Below are 22,009 nucleotides of genomic sequence, written 5' to 3'. Positions count from 1 at the left end.
TCACCCTTTTTCCTCCGGCGAGTATGACTCCAGGGCGTAACTCCACACACTCAGATTTGTTCAAGTGGTCTGTATTCCCAATGGGTAGGGAGGGGGGGCATGAAACCTGCTTAAGTGTGCCAGGTAACGTGTCACTATTTCAAGAAAACAAAACACCACAAAAGCTTCTTGTGTGATTAAAGAATTACATAAGCGAGCGATAAGTGTGTGATCACATCCGTTCTGTACCCCAGGACAGTTTTATAGAATGCGTCATACTCATTCAGCTATTTCCTTGTTCATGATCGAAAAGAATTGAAAGCTCCAAAACAAAAACAATCTTTGGAACTTTAAGCAAAGGGTTCTCTGAAGTTTCAACAATCATTTCAAGATATTGCCTTGACCGGGGAAAGATAACATAGATGGGTAAAAGCCGGCAAATATTTCATGAACTGATACACGTAAAATTGACGGGTGTAAGCCAGCAAATAGTGTATGGACTATAAAAGCCTAAAAAGGAAGAACAGTGTTCTTGTTACGGCGATGACCTTAAAGGTTATCTCACAGAATGTTGTTTGAAACCCAACAGAAACAAATAAAAACAAAAACAAAAAGGTCAGACATTTAACGTAAGAGTTTAGAATAGGATGCTTCGAAAAACTTATTGAGTTAGTTATACATGTATACATCTGTTGAAGGCTTCTCGGTACCGTAAATATAAAAGAAGGCGAACATTCAAAGAACTATTGAGGTAGGGGTCCAAATCAAAAGTAACGAAATTGCCTTACTTTTGTTCTTAACCAATATACATTCAACATTTAATATACATGCCAAGCGTTTCAAGGGTGCTGCCAATTGTTTCTTTCAGCATTTGTTGAACATTTATTACACTGTTTCTACAAGTAGACCGAAATTGATTTAGTCTTAAATTCCAACACAACGGGTTTTTTCTATACTGCATTTTACGTTTGACAAGAAACCTGATTTAGACCACCCAGATACGGTATTTGCAAAATATTTATCTCTTTTATATCATTTTTCAAAATTGTTGTTTATGAAATCGAAAATCACATCGAAAAATGTCACTATTCGATGTTCCCTCACTTATCTGGGTGTGAAGGGTTTTCTTGAAGCAGACACCGGGGCTTGCTAAACGATTGCCGCTTAAGCGGAGGGGAGTCAAGCGTGATTAAGTGCCTGGCCTGCCAATTGACACCTACCGGCGAAAACACACAATAGGCCACAAGGAAGTTTTCTTTTGTCGGAGAACAAGGAAGAGGCATGCTGGCTGTCTCTGGATCATAATTATGTAGACTATCTTTGAATATGTCTGAGTTTGTTTATGTTTGAGAAGGAGTACGCATAAGACAGACAGACAAGCAAATAACATATAGACACTAAACAATCTAAGTAGTAAATGGATTTATGCTGATCTGTATGTGAGCAGCACACGTCTTCAGATGTCTATAAAAAGATGTATGAGCAACTGCAGAACTAAAACATGCAGAATATTATGAAGCATCGATTGGAGATAACTATTGCGAGCATGACCAAAATGTGAAATCATGTTTTTGACAGTTTTGAACTGCCAAAATGAAGTGAGGAAATGGAGTTTATCTTTTAAGCATTGCAAGGGGTTCTAGAACTGTCCGAGGGGGTATTGGGAGATAAGTGTTACCACACATGGTGTACCTCAATCAACATTAGACATTCAATGACTTTAAAACAGCCCTTACAGGCATAATCAGCGCGTTTTCCATGGATGATTGCGTTCATGTCTTTGATGAATTTGTCTCGACATTGCGCGTGTGTAACTTCACAACGAAGGGGTTAATTTGTCCAGTACTTTAAATTTAAGAAATAATTGTTATGGTCATATTTGTTGTGCAAAAACTTCAGTTCGACCATTTTACACAGTTTTGAATGTTTATTTATTTATTTATTTATTTATTTATTTATTTATTTATTTATTTATTTATTAAGGAGATTTCTATAGCGAAAAGCACTATGCGCTTTACAATATCACTAAGTATAAGCACACGCAAACATACTCTGATTAAATAGAACTTAGTTTAGCAAGACATACTAAGAACACTAAACATTTGAGTTCATACAAAAATTGAGAACTAAATTAAATACTGGACAAGCGATTTAAATAAGCTTAAGGCCTACACCAACTGCAATGGGCTAATTCAAATACAAAAGTTTAGTTAACTATAACAGGCAGTGCATAAAACTCCATAATCCTAAGAGGGTCAAACAAATAAGAAACATAAGACTAGATAGTGTCTGTAAAAGAAGCCGACATTTACCCTTTTCTCCAACATTTGTTCCAAAACACACCTCCGAATGATTGTCGATGACTCGAAAGCTTTCCTATCTTGTGATTGCCTGGAACCTAGCTACAACTGCTTTGTGTTTAATAACTATAATCATGTATTGAATCCCGTGCTCTTTCTTCGGCGGAGGTGGGAGGGGGGGGGGGGGGGGGGGGTTTAGATATTTTGCTGGTAGTATTTTTTTCGACCGAGTTATCTATATTCGTTGGGCAGTTTTCTTTGTCGGACAGATTTTTCACACAAATGACCAGGAAACCAGATTACGTAAGCCGTGTCAGCTGTACCCTTTGTAAAAGTCAGCTTAGCTCGAGAACGGCATTGAAGTATTTTCGGTGTTCTTTACCTTGCCCAGGAAGCAGCGCACACTCGAGTCAAGGACGTCGTAAAATGGCCCTCGGTCAAGTTTTCACCGAGAACCATTTTATGATGTCCTTAACAATTATGTGTTAGTCGGCTTAGAATATGCGCGCAGGTTTCAAAGTTTTGATCCATTCGATTATCTCAACAGACATCCTTTGATTGTAAAGTTGAATGCGGGCACATGATGGTTGAAAATACTTAACTTGAAAGTTTCCCGCTGTGGTAGATTTTTATGGTGGTTGTCACACAGGCAGCGACGGCTTTACTGGTCGGACCCAGTTGTGCGTTACCTCGCTTTTGCCTTTAATGACTGACTGACTGGCTGACTTTGGGGATTAACGTCCTCTTAGGTAACTAGGATCTATTTGGGAACATTTACTGTGATACTGTAAGAGGAGCAAGAAAAGAAAAGAAACAAGTCGCGTAAGGCGAAATTACTACATTTAGTCAAGCTGTGGAACTCACAGAATGAAACTGAACGTAGTCCGCCGCTTGTGCAAAAGGCAGTGAAAGTGACGAGCCTGTTTGGCGCGGTAGCGGTTGCGCTGTGCTTCGTAGCACGCTTTACTGTACCTCTCTTCGTTTTAACTTTCTGAGCGTGTTTTTAATCCAAACATATCATATCTATATGTTTTTGGAATCAGGAACCGACAAGGAATACGATGAAAGTGTTTTGAAATTGATTTCATTGATTAAATTTGTATATTTTTAATTTTCAGAGCTTGTTAATTGTTTTTCATTCAAATATAACATATTTATATGTTTTTGGAATCAGGAAATGATGAAGAATAAAATGAACGTAAATTTGGATCGTTTTATTAAAAAAAATTTTTTTTTACAATTTTTAGATTTTTAATGACCAAAGTCATTAATTAATTTTTAAGCCACCAAGCTGAAATGCAATACCGAAGTCCGGCCTTCGTCGAAGATTGCTTGGCCAACATTTCAATCAATTTTATTGAGAAAAAAAAGGGTGTGACAGTGCCGCCTCAACTTTTACAAAAAGCCGGATATGACGTCATCAAAGACATTTATCAAAAAAACGAAAAAACGTCCGGGGATATCATTCCCAGGAACTCTCATGTAAAATTTCATAAAGATCGGTCCAGTAGTTTAGTCTGAATCGCTCTACACACACACACACGCACAGACAGACAGACACACACACACACACACACACACACACACTACACCACGACCCTCGTCTCGATTCCCCCTCTACGTTAAAACATTTCGTCAGTCAAAACTTGACTAAATGTAAAAAAACAGCCATACTCGGGTGGAGGTCTGGCGGCACTGAAGAAAGCTTCTGTTTTTGTCGAAGCGCTGTAAATAAGTAGAAACGCTGCTTTGAGTTTTTTTGTAACCCAAGATCCCAACACTGAAGAAAAGCACGGGGGTAAAAGTGCACCGGATGACCCTGTGAACCCAAACGACATTGTACGAAGACCCTGTAATCCCGCTGTCTGTTTGGCTAATGGGTTTTTCTGTCGCACTTAGCACAGTGACTGTCATCCCAGAGCAATAAACACATGATCTATAGCGTCTGCACAATGCATGGCTTACCAACCCTGCCTGTACGCTGCAGGTGTCACGCTGAGTTTTTCAATTGGCGAACCGCAGCAATACAGAAAAAAACAAGTCGCGTAAGGCGAAAATACAACATTTAGTCAAGTAGCTGTCGAACTCACAGAATGAAACTGAACGCAACGCAACGCAACAAGACCGTATACTCGTAGCATCGTCACTCCACCGCCCGTGGCAAAGGCAGTGCCCGTGGAATTGACAAGAAGAGCGGGATATTCGTTGCGCTGAGAAGGATAGCACGCTTTTCTGTACCTCTCTTCGTTTTAACTTTCTGAGCGTGTTTTTAATCCAAACATATCATATCTATATATTTTTGGAATCAGGAACCGACAAAGAATAAGATAAAAGTGTTTTTAAATTGATTTCGAAAAAAAAAATGTGATAATAATTTTTATATATTTAATTTTCAGAGCTTGTTTTTAATCCGAATATAACATATTTATATGTTTTTGGAATCAGCAAATGATGGAGAATAAGATAAACGTAAATTTGGATCGTTTTATACATTTTTTTTTTTTTTTTTACAATTTTCAGATTTTTAATGACCAAAAGTTGAAAAATGAGGGCGTGACAGTGCCGCCTCAACTTTCACGAAAAGCCGGATATGACGTCATCAAAGACATTTATCAAAAAAATGAAAAACACGTTCGGGGATTTCATACCCAGGAACTCTCATGTCAAATTTCATAAAGATCGGTCCAGTAGTTTAGTCTGAATCGCTCTACACACACACACACACACACACACACACACGCACACACACACGCACACACACACGCACACACGCACGCACATACACCACGACCCTTGTTTCGATTCCCCCTCGATGTTAAAATATTTAGTCAAAACTTGAATAAATATAAAAAGATTTTTTTTTAAAATAGGGGATGAGGGGGGGGGGGGGTGGGGTAGATGGGGGGAGGGATGAGACCATGGAACTAGTTTTTAGAAGTTATGCAATAAAACATTTAAACATTGTAGGCTCAGACCACTTCGCCGTATTTAATCTTAGACACCGTACGTTATTAGACGCGAAAGTGCAATACTTAATGATCCGCTCAAAGCACTGTTGAAGCAACAATTTGTCTTTTGGTCGCAGATAAGGACATACTCTATCAAAACATGTGAATATACGTCTCAAGCATGACTAAACGCCCCGAAGGGCTCCGTCTAGTAACTCTATTTTTGATATCGTTTTTTAAATGTCAACAATTTGCAATGAGGTCACCCATCATAAAATAAGGTTATTAATTATTTCCATACGCCATCTAAGTGAAACGGAGGCATTTTGTATCGCTGATTTTATTTACAAACTGCTCTTGCAGCGGATCATTTGATCGGAACTAAATAAGTAAAGTGAAAATAGGTAAATAAATATATAGATGGATAAATCAGAAAACAAGATTGCAAAACATAAACACGTTCATAAAACATGTTAGTTTCCACTATTGCTGTAAACAAGTTCTCTGCAAAAACATTGAAAGTCAAATACTGTTTTCGCCTCTGTTTCTTCTTGTTGTTGATTTTTTACATTAATTTTAGTCAAGTCTTGTAGATTTTATCTTTGAAATATTTGCTTTGTGTTTCGTAACAGAATTAACTATGGTATTGTGTTGCTTAGTACTTGATGCATGAATTGGCGTCTCGCAGAATTAAACGCCGCTGAGGAAGGCCTGGCAACAGGTCGAAAAGTTGGGCTGCCACTTGAAATTCTTTGTTAGGCTTTTCCTTTCCTTGATTTTGTTGACATCTCTCTCTCTCTCTTTCTCTGTGTATGTGTGTGTGTCTCTCTCTCTCTCTCTGTCTCTCTCTCTCTTTCTCTCTCTCTCCCCCTCTCTCTCTCTCCCCCTCTCTCTCTCTCTCCCCTTCTCTCTCTCAGTCTCTCTCCCCTTCTCTCTCTCTCTCTCCCCCTCTCCCTGCTCCCTCCCCCCTCTCTCTCTTTCTTTCTCTCTCTCTTTTCTCTCTCTCTCTCTCTCTCTCTGTCTCTGTCTCTATGTCTGTCTCTCTCTCTCTTTCCCTGCCTCACAAACACAAATACACACGCACTAACTCACACAAAGCAGCAGGCTGGGATGCGGCAAATTGGGTAAGGCAGACTGGGATACGGCAAGTTGGGAGAGGCAGGATGGGATGCCGCCAACGCATTTAGCAGTGCAAATTCTACAGGGTGGGGGGGGGGGGGGGGGGGGGGCGTTCTTTTAAATCAAGTTTTGCCCAGTTTTGATTTTGCCGGTTTTGGTAATCCTACATTCCTCTGTGCGACAGCGGACTAAATGCGCATTTAAAACTATTTAGATGTTTTGCTTACATTTTGACTTGGAGCGAAATAAATTAAAACATCTTGTTCGTTGTGCTTCTGTTTTAAATTAAAGAGTATTTTCTTTCTAAATTAAATATCACTTGCCTGTTAGCTCTTTATTGTTGTTGCAATAGTTGTATATACTTGGAAGAAAAAAAAGGCATACAACGAGACAGTTATGGTAGCCAAAGAAGCAAATATGAATAAGAGACCTTCCTCCGTTTTTACGTTTTACTGACAGATGACTCAATTCGTCATCAATGACTTGTTATTGGCGCCACAAAGCCAAGAACTCACCCTTTTTCCTCCGGCGAGTATGACTCCAGGGCGTAACTCCACACACTCAGATTTGTTCAAGTGGTCTGTATTCCCAATGGGTAGGGAGGGGGGGCATGAAACCTGCTTAAGTGTGCCAGGTAACGTGTCACTATTTCAAGAAAACAAAACACCACAAAAGCTTCTTGTGTGATTAAAGAATTACTCAAGCGAGCGATAAGTGTGTGATCACATCCGTTCTGTACCCCAGGACAGTTTTATAGAATGCGTCATACTCATTCAGCTATTTCCTTGTTCATGATCGAAAAGAATGGAAAGCTCCAAAACAAAAACAATCTTTGGAACTTTAAGCAAAGGGTTCTCTGAAGTTTCAACAATCATTTCAAGATATTGCCTTGACCGGGGAAAGATAACATAGATGGGTAAAAGCCGGCAAATATTTCATGAACTGATACACGTAAAATTGACGGGTGTAAGCCAGCAAATAGTGTATGGACTATAAAAGCCTAAAAAGGAAGAACAGTGTTCTTGTTACGGCGATGACCTTAAAGGTTATCTCACAGAATGTTGTTTGAAACCCAACAGAAACAAATAAAAACAAAAACAAAAAGATCAGACATTTAACGTAAGAGTTTAGAATAGGATGCTTCAAAAAACTTATTGAATTAGTTATACATGTATACATCTGTTGAAGGCTTCTCGGTACCGTAAATATAAAAGAAGGCGAACATTCAAAGAACTATTGAGGTAGGGGTCCAAATCAAAAGTAACGAAATTGCCTTACTTTTGTTCTTAAAGATATAGTGTCCGCGCCGCCATTTTGGAGAGTTTTTTGTCGAATTCGGCCGATTTGAAGATTGTGGGGAATCTAGTGTACCTTAATTAAGACGCACCTGGCCCGGTTTGCTCAATAAAGCACCACAAGTATGCTAAATAATTAAATCAAAATGAGTTTTTTGACGTCTGCTCTCCACCATTTGAAGATTAAAATTGGCCGTCATAGACTGGTTTTCGTCGCGAGCGCGTGCCGTTAGCATGACGACTGAAAACAATGGCGGATGGGATAGCCGCTCAGTGGGACAAGCCCGCAAGTTTCAGTAAGAAATCGACTCCATGTGGTTCTGAAAGCAGCTGACTGACTCCGAACGACACAGAATCACGAGAAAGACATGCTCGGCGCACAAAATGCAAAGTTATCATCAGCAAGCAGACGGAAAGCTGGATTCAACTGAGTGTCAGTTTTACCGTTCAGTGTGCGCCGCGACGTAGCTCTAACCTGCTACTGGATGTGTAAGTATTAAATAAAGCGAGTGTTGTGGTGTATACTTTGGAAAGACCTGGACACATTTTGCTGCCGTGTATAATGATCGACCGGCGGTTGAATACAAGCTCCTGTGGTGCACTGTATATGAGACAGACTGACAGAGTAGCCAGTCTAGGGGAGCCCGGGTAGCTCGGTGGTAGAGCACCGGACTTGTGATCGAGAGGTCGCTGGTTCGAATCCGGGCCGGGACAGACACGGGTCAACTTTATGTGCAGACCCAGAGACGGTATCCATCTCCCACCCCCGTGTCACCACAATGGCACGTTAAAGATCTTGGTCATTCTACCATAAGTGCAGATGGCTGATACCACCTAAACACGCAAACATCAAAAAGCCGTGAGGGCGTAAAACTCGAATCGTATAAACCAATTCATGTCCAATATAGGCAATTAAGACCTGACGGACAATAAGCCCCTTAAAATTTACTTTTTACTTTACTAGCCAGTCTGTGAGTAATCCCCCTAAAAAAAAAAAATTGTTGATGGAAAAAAGTAGGGTCAGTCAGCACACGTGATACTGATATTTTAACGCTTTATCAGTTTATGGGCAGTTGTTTCTTTGCAGTCTTTGGAGGTTGTGCAACAGAACATGTTATTTATAACTGACATTTTATATTGTCAGTGGTATGAGTTGTTCTGTCCAGTAAGAACTATGATTGAAGTTTATTGGTGAAGCTTTGTGAAAGGGTTACTTTTGATGAAGAACACATTCTTCCTCAGTGTTCATTGAAGCAAACACTAAATGTGGCAGAATTTCATTCATCCTTTCTTTTTTGACTGCCATTTTAAGTGTCACTGTGCATGTTCAAATTAAGCTTCATGTTCAGAACTGATGTTGCTGTAGAACTATGTAATTGGCCAGCCTTTGGTTTACACTTAGTGGTTTTAGATGTTGCTATAATTACTATAACAATTTTCTGACATTTTCAGGGACCAAGCACCCGGACATCAAACATTCTTGCAATGTGTGGCAATAATGGCATAACATATTTCAGACAAAAAGATCAGTAAGGTGAGTTTAAATGTTCATAATTTTGGTGTAAGTCAAGCTTATCTTTTATCTTGAGCAACTATCTCTGTCGTGTCTCTCTCAGGCTGCGCACCCGACATAAGTTGCCAGGAACCAATTCCTTGAGTGTGGCAATGGTTTACCATTTCTGGTTTACTTGAACTGCAGCCATACAGAGAGGAATTGTTGAGTGATTAAAAGTTATGGAGTCTTTAAAAAGATGTAGTTAGAGGATAAGACACTGTAAACAGTATTTTTCTTCTTCATGGTTATAACAAAACTGCAGCATGTGTCTTCAATTTCTGAAGATGCATTATAACGACAGTGGCACCCCCCTTTTAAGACCTCAAACAATCTGAGAAAATCAAGTCTTAAAAAGGAATGAGTCTTAAAATGGGGGTAATTTTACAGACGTTATGAACAGAAAATGTGAGAAAACAAGGTTTTAAAAAGGAGGGAGTTTTAAATTTGGGGTCTTAAAAGGGGGGTTCCACTGCATTATACATGCCATGGAAATCATGATGATTTTACAGATAAATACAATGACAATTGAAAGCAATTTGCAGCCCAGTGTCTTATTATCTGATTATCTTCTGTCTATTTTTATCATTGCACCTTTGCTACAAAACTCGTGGTTACAACTTGACCCAAAGTCAATTATTATCAATAAACTAAGCAACATGCGCACACAAAAACATACTCAATTGTCGAGAACAGTGTCAGTTTTATTCCATGTAGATCTTAAATGCAAATGTACACATTTTCAGAAACAAGTCTTAGAATTATGCATTTCAATCATATAAAAGATGTGAATTAATATAACCCACACCCATGATTTGTATTACTTCAACAGGGTATAATTATGGCTTGGCTTGCTGCAACATGTCAACGAGCACTCTTCAACACATATTTGTTCTGCACAAGGTTTACTAGACCTGTCAATTCAACGCATTAATCAAGATACTTTCAGGACCCTTCCCCAGACTTTATTGTTCATGTCAGCTGTTCTTTGTGCCAGATTGTGTATCCCTTTTGACTGACAATAATGCTGCAGAGGGAAATACTACAGTGGAACTTGTAAAATGCTGAGAAAATCAGCTACGTCTTAAACAGGGGGAGTAAATTTACAGAGATTATAAACATAAAATCCAAAAAAACAGGATCTTAAAGAAGGAGGGGGGGGGGGGGGGGGGGGCTGTAAATGAGGGTTCCACTGCACAGCTAAAATTGATCTTTCTCTGCAGGTACAATATAGTGTCTACAATACAAAGATGGTTTGCAGTGGAGGTTGACGTTGCAAAGTCCTATGCACACATCACTGAACACAAAGTTCGTCCCCAAAAGGCGGAGCAGCAGGGAAGTTTTCTACAAGCCAGAACCCCCAAGTCTATCTAATCCCACGGTCTACACATCTGGTTCCCACAATGCCCTCCATCTACAAAGGAAATTGTTTTACAGCAACAGTCACAATAATTGTAGGTGCACCTTTATGTCTGCTCATTTGAGTTTATTTTATGCAAAGAATTGCAAGTGAAATCACATGTATATATACCTGTAACTCCAATTATCCCAATACCTACACGAAACTATACTGAGACTAGAAATTAAAACAAGTCGCGTAAGGCGAAAATACAACATTTAGTCAAGTAGGTGTCGAACTCACAGAATGAAACTGAACGCAATGCAACGCAGCAAGACCGCATACTCGTAGCATCGTCAGTCACCCGCTCACGGCAAAGACAGTGAAATTGACAAGAAGAGCGGGGTAGCAGTTGCGCTCAGAAGGATAGCACGCTTTTCTGTACCTCTCTTTGTTTTAACTTTCTGAGCGTGTTTTTAATCCAAACATATCATATCTATATGTTTTTGGAATCAGGAACCGACAAGGAATAAGATGAAAGTGTTTTTAAATTGATTTCGAAAATTTAATTTTCATATTAATTTTTATATATTTAATTTTTAGAGCGTGTTTTTAATCCAAATATAACATATTTATATGTTTTTGGAATCAGCAAATGATGGAGAATAAGATGAATGTAAATTTGGATCGTTTTTAAATTTTTATTTTTTTTTTACAATTTTCAGATTTTTAATGACCAAAGTCATTAATTAATTTTTAAGCCACCAAGCTGAAATGCAATACCAAAGTCCGGGCTTCGTCGAAGATTACTTGACCATGAAAAATGAGGGCGTGAGGGCGTGACAGTGCCGCCTCAACTTTCACGAAAAGCCGGATATGACGTCATCAAAGACATTTATCAAAAAAATGAAAAAAAAAATATGGGGATATCATACCCAGGAACTCTCATGTCAAATTTCATAAAGATCGGTCCAGTAGTTTAGTCTGAATCGCTCTACACACACACACAGACAGACACACACACACACACACGCACATACACCATGACCCTCGTCTCGATTCCCCCCTCTACGTTAAAACATTTAGTCAAAACTTGACTAAATGTAATGAGGAAAAATATTAGTACTGTAAACTGCCTTTTAATTGTCCATCCGCTTTATGCACAGATTTTGCCCAAAGTAGGGGGTGGGGCGTTTACTAGGTACTGTGCCTGTGCAGGATCAGTTCCTCGTTAGAAATGGTGATATTTGGTATCTTGGTGTGAACATTTTAATAGGAGATGTATCTGTGCACAATTAGTCACCCTGTAAGTATCTTTCGCCTGATATGCAAGTGTCTAAACAGAAGAAAAAAACACTAAAAACCCAACAAAAAATTCACTGAGAGTGAATAAACACACATCCTAAAAACCACAAAGTGAATAGTCAGTCAGTCAGTCATTGATACTGATCCAATCCATAGGAAATGGCGTAAGGCCAAAAAAACAAGAGGCGAAGCCTTCAAGGCTCACGTAAGAAATCGACAAACAGTAACACAAACTCAATCACTCCGTCACACATACACACACACACACACACAGTAAGCATAGGTGAAACTGTGCAAGAAAGCGAGACCCTGGATCTGCCAACTAGTCTCGGCCCGCTCACAATAACAATGACCGAGACTTTCAGTAATTCCTTTGCGTGACGTCTAACCCTCTTACGTCATAATGTGACGTCTTCAAATAGTTTCTATCACACGCGTCAAACTTTTGACCGAGACGTAATCTTCTTATGCGAGCTTTATCCATAGACTCGGAAATGTTAAAGTTTCTGTCACACGCACGCACGCACGCACAGACAGACAAAGTTTATCATCGCATAGGCTACACTTACGTGAGCCAAAAATAGGTGTGGTTACGGTAATATAGCCAAAAAAAATAGGGTAGGTAGGTAGGCAATCACTTTTTTTTTAAACTTTTTTTTCTAATGTGTACAAATTAAACCTACTTGACAGGGAAATAAGTGTGCGACTCGGGCGCTTTCGCTTTTATTGCGTTTTTTGCACTGTTTTTGAGTCACTTGAGAAAATGTGACTCTATGTAATCGGTCAGTGTTAGTCTGTCCGGCCGGCCGTCCGTAGACACCACCTTAACGTTGGACTTTTCTCGGAAACTATCAAAGCGATCGGGCTCATATTTTGTTTAGTCGTGACCTCCAATGACCTCTACACTTTAACGATGGTTTCGTTGACCTTTGACCTTTTTCAAGGTCACAGGTCAGCGTCAAAGGAAAAATTAGACATTTTATATCTTTGACAAAGTTCATCGGATGTGATTGAAACTTTGTAGGATTATTCTTTACATCAAAGTATTTACATCTGTAGCCTTTTACGAACGTTATCAGAAAAACAAGGGAGATAACTAGCCTTTTCTGTTCGGCAACACACAACTTAACGTTGGGCTTTTCTCGGAAACTATAAAAGTGACCGGGCTCAAATTTTATGTGAACGTGACTCCCAGTGACCTCTACACTTTGACGTCTGCTTTGGTGACCTTTGACCTTTTTCAAGGTCATAATATTCAGAACTGCGAAAGTGACTCGATCGAGCGTTTGCTCTTCTTGTTTTGTTGTTGTTGTTGTTGTTGACAAATGTAATAAAAAGTTATAGGATCGGCCCCTAAAAATAGGGTAGGTCGGGTTACCGTAACCACACCTATTTTTTTTTTTTAGGCCTAACCAAACACTGGTCGTTTCACATGCTCCCTTAAATCACTAAAATCAGACCTCTTCAACTTCCGAAGACGCTCTCTCATCTCCATCTTCTTTTCACAGGGCTATCCAGATACTCCAGTGACCAGAGTATTAAATAAACATTATAGTTGTCTTTCAGCATTCCCTAGAATGACAATGTCACTACAGGGTGCAGAACTGTGCACATCATTTAAAAAACACACACACACATACACACAAAACACACAACATTTGTTGACGACACGGATCCAAATGTTGGAGGATGGGCGTTAACTAGGTACTGCGGGTGCTGAAAAAGTAGTTTAAGGTACATAAAACAAGAAGGGCAAAGCCCATATGACTCACATGCTTGACCTTGACCTTTACATGACCTTGACCTTCAGGGTCAAGGTCAAATAACTAAACCTAGCATGGAACACAAAGCTGTTAATTCAAGACATAGGAAGTACAATGGTGCTTATTGGCTCTTTCTACCATGAGATATGGTCACTTTTAGTGGTTCACTACCTTATATTGGTCACATTTCATAAGGGTCAAAGTGACCTTGACCTTGATCATATGTGACCAAATGTGTCTCATGATGAAAGCATAACATGTGCCCCACATAATTTTTAAGTTTGAAACAGTTATCTTCCATCGTTCAGGGTCAAGGTCACTTCAAAATATGTATACAATCCAACTTTGAAGAGCTCCTGTGACCTTGACCTTGAAGCAAGGTAAACCAAACTGGTATCAAAAGATGGGGTTTACTTTGCCCTATATATCATATATAGGTGAGGTATTCAATCTCAAAAACTTCAGAGAAAATGGGAAAAATGTGAAAAATAGCTGTTTTTAGACAACATTTATGGCCCCTGCGACCTTGACCTTGAAGCAAGGTCAAGATGCTATGTATGTTTTTTGGGGCCTTGTCATCATACACCATCTTGCCAAATTTGATACTGATAGACTGAATAGTGTCCAAGAAATATCCAACGTTAAAGTTTTCCGGACGGACGGACGGACGGACGACTCGGGTGAGTACATAGACTCACTTTTGCTTCGCATGTGAGTCAAAAATCAAAACACAATGTTCTTTGAGAGATAAAACATACACAAATTCAGAACGGTGCTAAATACAGAGTATGGTTACACCAACCCCCAACCAAATGTACTTCATATAACACCACAATGTACTTCAATACAAGCGACTAGGACGAAAGTCAGTGTTCTGGCCAGTTGGATCTAAATTGTCATTCCTATGACCCATACACAGCAACTGCACATGTATGGCGACTCTTACACCTTCACCCAAATAGCCAAATATGTATGTCCACAATGCAAGCTGTGTGAATGTTGCGTATCGTTTTGTTTTATTGATATTCCCATCCTCTTCTTCTTCCAGGGCGAGGGCACCTCCAATCTCTTCTCTGTGTGTGGGCCAGTGGGAGCCTGCTGTCATCAAGCACCAGTGCCTTGAAGTCCTGGAGCATACACAGAAAACCATCCATCACTAAAGACGCTTGATTCAGAATCAAACTTCAAATAATAAACATGAAAAAAATGATTGATGTCATTGATATGCAGTCCTCTTGTTTGTTGTCCTGGGCGGCAAATTTATTGAACGAAAAGCAGGAAAGATGGAAACAGATACCGATACATATGTTTTCGAAGCTTGGTGAAAGGTTGTGTTGCTTCCAATCTAACTCCACGGTAAAAAATTGTTAAAGGATTGGGATTAATTAAAAATGTATTTTGGAAACAAATTTTAATTTGTTGGTTGAAAAATAAGGACATGATTCAGAGAGCAGTAGGTGGAGACATGTTATTAAGAGATACGTGTTTATGGAACAGCAAGGATATAATCTATTGCGGCCAAACCCTGTTTTTTAGCGACTGGATTAAAGCAGGCGTTTGTCGAGTAAAGGATGTATATGTTGGAAATGAGATTGTGCCCTTTAATATTATGCAGCAGAAGGTTGGATGTAAGCCCACAAGATTCTTTGAATATAGGGTGATTTGTACAGCAGTTAAAGCAGCAACACTACGCTCTGCAAATGGAAATGTATGTGGATTCAACGATTTAAAGAACCTGAGTAAGCCTTGTCAATTTCGCAAATTAATTATAAAGGAAAAATATGTGGAGCCGGTTGTAGTTAAATTTTGGGAACATAAATTTGATTTCAGGCCGGGAAAAGAGCAATGGTTAATAGTAAACAAAGTAACCACAGAAACAAGATTGCGAATGTTGCATTGGAAAATATTGCACAATATTTACCCCACAAATATTTTATTGTATAAAATAGGCATTTCCGTGAGTAATTGCTGTACTCACTGTGAGAACGAAATTGATTATATTGAACATTTTTTTTACTTTTGCCCGAAAATTATGTCCATTTGGAAATGCGTTGAGGATAAAGTGAATTGTAAATATAATATGATTATTAAAATTACCGTAAAGGAAGTTTTTTTGGGCGTATTTGAAAATTCACAAAGTTCCAAGGCACTAATAAGTTATGTGAATTATTTGATTGTGATAGCCAAAATGTGTGTTGGTATTTATAGATATGGCTCCCCTCTGGATATTGTATGCATTTTTGAGAGGGAATTGTTATATAGAAAAGTTGCTTAAAATACATTTAGATATATGAACAGCTCAGATCATGGGTCATTTTAACACCTTCACATTTAAATGCTTATTTTATAGCCATCCATTGAATTGAGAAGAAAACAAAGAATACTAAACTGCTAAGCATGAATCAAACAATAAGAAAATAAAAAGAAACAACAGCATCGTTTTGTATGTGTGGGTAGTAAACACGTTTTATTTACAAAACACGGCGGAAAATGGCGACAAATTTGTTGCACAGCGACAGGTCACTTTCTTCAACCAAGGCCAGTACTTGCATACATGACAAAGGAAAGCAAATATGGCCTGAATAATAAAGTTATAGTGTTCCTTTGCGTGTCTGAGTGATAAACTGTTTTAAACAACTATCTTCTGAAACGTAATTGCACTCAGCAGATTTTGTCTTCAGCTCATAACTTTCGTGTCACACGGGCTTTGCGACAAACAGATAGATCGCATTCTCGCAGAAAATCATTGACAACACAGACCAGTCATTTTTAGCATTGCATTTGGGAAGGGCTACTATTATAGTGTGTTTTAAGAAAGAAAGACATTACAGTATCGGCAAAACACGACCAAATAAGTTTTCGTGTCACAGCGTTATGGGCGTGAGATTGTGTTCTCACACTGTAGCAAAATCATTGACAACACAGACAAGTCAGTTTTAGCATAGACATTGGGAAAGGCTACTATTATAGTGTGTTTTAGGAAAGAAAAACATTATAGTATCAGCAGAACACGACCAAATCATTTGCGTTTTGGGCGTTATGGGCGTTTTTTCACACTGCAGATCATATCTCAAAAACTACGGAGTGGATCTTTATGAAATTTGATATGGATATTTTTGACTGGATTTTCTCAAAGAAGGTTTTCCCGTTTATTGATAGGACAGTTTGATGACGTCATATTTTACCGTTTGCCAAAAGGTCGAGGCAGCACTTTCACAGTTACAGTTTTTCATCAATTTGATCTTATTTCTTATCACACAATCTCAGATCTAGGCCGGATTATGGGATTGCATTTCAGTTTGGTCACTTAAAGTTTTGTTATTGAAATGTTTGTTCGAAATATGTCATTTTTTCAAATTTTTAAAAACTAATATTTGAAACAAAAAAAATATATTGGTGTATTCCCTATTGCGTCCTGTATCTAAAACTATATAGTTTTGTTGTTTTGTATTGATAATTATGCTTAAAAATGAAGAAAACCGATAAATAACCACTATCTTTATTTATGAAAAAAGACACTTAAAAACAACTTCTATCTATTCCTTACCATTTTCTGATTCCAAATATATATAGTTTCATGGTGTTTGACGTTGAAAATAGGCTAAAACTTAACAAACTCAGATCGTTGAATGGAAATTATACTTCCAAGCTCCGTGCAGCTGACAACATGATAAAAACACGTCATTTCAAGTGTGGAACACGCTCATGACGTCATACTGAAAGGTGATGAATTATGGCTTCACCTTGCGATGTTTCATTTCAAACATGGTAACATTTTTAAAGGGGTTTCTTTCTCAGATTTCTGTTTGCCCTCTGTCTGTCTCTCTATGTCTCCGTCTGTCTGACTGATTCAATTAAATGTGTAATTACTTAGTTTCTCAAAAGTCAAACTAAGTAGGATATACCTAATTGATTCAGGTCTCTAAATTCTTATTGTAAAATTGTGAGTTTTATTAAAAAAAAATGTAATTGGTGTTTTAAACTCAATAATGGGGCATGCTGTGATGAGTGGAAGAATGTGTGCTTACGAGCAGAAAAAGCCCATCAAAGTCAAGAATCGTGTTTTTCTTTTTCTATTTTCACCTTGTAGCTTCATACAGACACTAAGCAACAGTGTAGTACCACTTCCAGTGCAATATCTTGTACTTTAATTTTGACCATCTGTGTAACACTTTATTGACCCATGATCTGAGCTGTTCACATATAGTAATGTTAATGTTATAGTAAAAACATTACTTAAAAAAAAAAAAAAAAAATAATCAATGAAGAAGGATGCTCCCCGCCAAAAAAAACCAAAAAAGGCAAAAAAGAAAGGGTTGAAGCAGCCTGCATGCAACTGAGATTTAAAAAAAAAGAAAAGAAAAAGAAAAAAAAAAAAAAAAAAAAAAAAAAAAATGGGTACAACCTGTGTGTATACCTTTATTCCTTATTCTTTTTATTTAACTGAGGATGTCACTACGCAGTTTTACTGATTTAAAAAAAAAATCGCTTCAAATTATCTCCCTTGAACAAACACTTCTTTTTACAATTAAATTTTGTTTACACGAAGAGGTAGTTTTAAGGGTATATATGGCCAAGAATCTGTCATGGCGTCGAAAGAAGGAAAGAGCCCGCTTGAATTATTTGGCAGGCTCCTGCTTCTAATAAACTTTTTTTGCAAAGAAAAAAAAAAAAAAAATGAACCAAATGCAAGAAAAAGTGTGAAAATAAAAAGTAAAAGAATAGTATTTGTAATCTATTCATCTATGTAATGGGGTGCGGGTGTGAGTAAAAGATGTGTGTGGTGGGGGGAGGGGATTTACTTGTTGGCATAGGCTTTCCAGAGGCATTCTGACACACTGACGCACTGTGTAAAATTGTGTTCCAGTACTACCGATGAGCAAAAGTGCCAGTTACACATCTTAAGGTACTTGGAATGAATGCCCAGTTTACCCATGCATTGAACAGTAAAACCTAAGTTTGACCCCCCCCCCCCCCCCCGCATTTTTTCTAAACATTTGTCTTTTAAGACATTACTTTCTCAGATTTCTGTTTATAACCTCCATTCTAACACATATTGCTTTTTACATTTAGTCAAGTTTTGATCTTTAATTGAGTTTGTAATATCTTAAAAGAAGGGCTCCACTGTATCTCTAATTTTTTTCTGCACAAGTGGTATTGAAGCAGCAGTAGTCAAGTGCTAAACCGCATAAAGGCCTGTTTGGTATACTATTCAATTCTGATGTTTCAAGCAGAACTGCTGTGTGACATGTGGTTGGAAAATGTGTCTCAGGGATTGTCTTGATTTTTAAACAATTGAACAGGAAGGCAGACATGAATTTGAACTGCAAGGCATACACGATTCTAAAACCTAAACATCATAATTATGACTTCCTACATTTTTAGCATGATCATGGAATCTGCTCGCCAATGTGTCATATATTATAAAGATCAGTATGGAGGCAGAAATAATCAATCTGAAAAATATCCTTCATTTACAAAGAGCAAATGGGTGTAGTTTAAACAGTAAACAAGAATTCATATTTTAGAATACAGTGGAACCCCCTTTTACGACCCCCCAAAATCTGAGAAAATAAGGTCTTAAAAAGCAAGAAGTCTTACAATGAAGGTAAATTTGCACAGGTTATGACCTAAACATCTGAAACACAAGGTCTTAAAATAGGGGAGATCTTGAATTGTAAAGGTTTTTAAAAGAGGGGTTTCATGGTACAGCACCCCAATTGTGGGGACTGTTCATATGTATTTCAAGACTCAAAATGTTTACTGTCCTCATAAAAACAAGAAAAATTGCCTTACAGTGTCAGGCGATCACAGACATAAAAACATCACATGTATTAAGAATTAAACGATTGCACTTAAAACTAATATTTCCCTTTATGAGACACTAAAAGGTTGTGTGTAGTGACATTTAAGTGCACACAATTTTAATTATTTGTCATTATCTTCTGAAAATAGGAAATAAATATATACACATTCACTAGAATAGCAACAAACAATAGGCACCAGTAATATAATTTGCGACTGAGACCTGCAAACCTCACTTTTTGTCATTATTTAATATACCCTGCAACAAAGTCATCCACCTAACAAATCTTGCAGAATAAAAAGGTACTTACTGGAATTATTGAGTTTAGAGGAGGGTTGGACTTGGAGGGCGGTGTTGTTTTTTGGATCAGCCTTCTTCCCCAGCAAACCAATTTCAGTTTGAGAGGACTTAGACCAGTCCTTTCCTCTTCATCTGCCCACACATAGAGACTGCTAATTCCTCTCCCTATCCTGCCTCCGCACCTTTTCTCTTGCAGGGGCAGCTCTGTTGTTGTTTTGAACATGAAACTTCCATAGCCTGGAAATAAAGACAAATTCATGAAAAGGATACACTATTCATCAATCCACCTTACAGTTACAGTTAATGAGTTATTGTATCAAACTTCAATCATCATCAACTTCAAGAAAAGCCACACACGCGCGCGCACACACACACACAGTGATCATGCATACACAAGTCTGAGAACACACAAACACACAGGCACACACACACACACACAACAAATGCACAAGACAATGATTTCCTCGACACTGTTCAGTGGGATAAGTATGTCTTCTCTTTTGGGTTACTATTCTGAGAATAAACACGATTTTCAGAGCTCTCTCATGTTCGGTGAAATACTGCTTCGAACTCCGTCTTGCACGCAAAGCGCACGTTTACTGTTCCAAGTGATCGATCAGTGACATGACAATGCATATACGTAAGGGAGTAAAAGTGCAACTTCAGAGACATATATTTGAAAGGATCACCAACAGGCAACAAACATATGTCCAAGATAATCGGACTAAGTACTACCAGTACTGAATGATCTCTATCAAGGCGGCGAATGATTCGGAGTGCACCAGAGCTATTTGACTCGCATGATCGATTCAGGCTTTGCAGTCCTGCTCAGAGCAACTTGTAAACAGATACTGACTGTCTCATTGAAAGCATTATTTTCTGTCAGATAACGTTTACTATGTAACACTCACCTTGTCAGACTAAAATAATCGCCGAGAGACGCCATTTTGATTGTTGTGACAAATAGACCATATCCACATATCGAGACTCTGGGAGTTACTTCCCTTGTTTTAGGAAGCAAACACACACAAATGCTGCTAACAAGCGCTGTGCTTGGGGACAATGTAAAACGGATGATAGGTATCCTGAACGCTGTGTTGGCGTGAAATTCATCCCATTTGTGAAACCGGGAAAGCATCTGTACCATCTAGATCGCTGCCTTCGCTGGATAAAAGCCTGCAATCGCCCAGCTTACCAGTTGAACGTCAACACAACCAAGTCGTACACGTACATGTGCAGCAAGGTCAGATCTCGCACGACTTTGATTCAAGGCCTATTGCTAATTTTTTGATGGTTTGGTCTCAGTGTCACAAAAATATGACGATCTAATCAATCACTGATTTAAAAAACAAGTATGTTGCCCTATATCCATTGACATTCTTAGTGAAATAGATCTATTTGAAATAGTATTTCACTGCCCCGACCGGCGAACTTGTTGCCGGCTGTATTGAGCTTGTGTGTTCGTGTAGGCTTACTCAAAAAGTCAAAATCACAGTCGTCTCCGAAACAAGCAATAATCAGAGTTGGGGGGAAAACATTTCGTTTGTTCAGTTTTGTTTTGTTCTTGATAGTTTGTTTATCTCTCTCTCTCACACACACACACACACACATACATACATACACAAACACACGCGCGCACGCACACACATTGCACGTACGCGCACATACACACACCTACTGAGATATGCCTAACATACACGCACGCTTGCAAACACACACATAATACGCAAACGCAGTTTAATTTCCTCAATACAAGGCGAAAGGCACACACACACCACACACAAATAAACACACACACGCAGTCCCACACACACACACACAACCCTCACACACACAAATAAACACACACACGCAGTCCACCCCCCCTCACACACACACACACACACGCAGTCCACCCCCCCACACACACACACACACAACCCTCTCTGACACACACACCCGCCCAACCCCAGCGTCCAACTCAACTTTCACCAACAACCATACCCTACTCTCACTATCGCTCTCTCTCTCTCACACACACACACACACACACACACACATACATACATACATACACAAACACACGCGCGCACGCACACACATTGCACGTACGCGCACATACACACACCTACTGAGATATGCCTAACATACACGCACGCTTGCAAACACACACATAATACGCAAACGCAGTTTAATTTCCTCAATACAAGGCGAAAGGCACACACACACCACACACAAATAAACACACACACGCAGTCCCACACACACACACACACACACAACCCTCACACACACAAATAAACCCACACACGCAGTCAACCCCC

General features: G+C 38.8%; 2 long non-coding RNA genes across 2 annotated transcripts; one reads left to right on the top strand and one right to left on the bottom strand.

Annotated features, from left to right (window-relative positions):
• The first annotated feature begins 7,861 nt into the window (after window positions 1-7,861).
• Window positions 7,862-14,815, top strand: LOC138950522 (uncharacterized). The gene is made up of 4 exons (XR_011450697.1): window positions 7,862-8,130; window positions 9,094-9,175; window positions 10,417-10,647; window positions 14,649-14,815. It is a non-coding gene; the product is annotated as an uncharacterized lncRNA (long non-coding RNA).
• Window positions 14,656-20,671, bottom strand: LOC138950523 (uncharacterized). The gene is made up of 3 exons (XR_011450698.1): window positions 20,618-20,671; window positions 19,717-19,943; window positions 14,656-14,727 (listed from the first exon to the last, which is right to left on the bottom strand). It is a non-coding gene; the product is annotated as an uncharacterized lncRNA (long non-coding RNA).
• Between the last annotated feature and the right edge of the window lie 1,338 nt (window positions 20,672-22,009).

This window comes from Littorina saxatilis, linkage group LG16 (assembly GCF_037325665.1).
Source record: "Littorina saxatilis isolate snail1 linkage group LG16, US_GU_Lsax_2.0, whole genome shotgun sequence".
Classification (NCBI taxonomy): Eukaryota; Metazoa; Mollusca; class Gastropoda; order Littorinimorpha; family Littorinidae; genus Littorina; species Littorina saxatilis.
The sequence above is the reverse complement of the archived record's forward strand: the minus strand, read 5'-3'. Positions and strand labels throughout refer to the sequence as shown.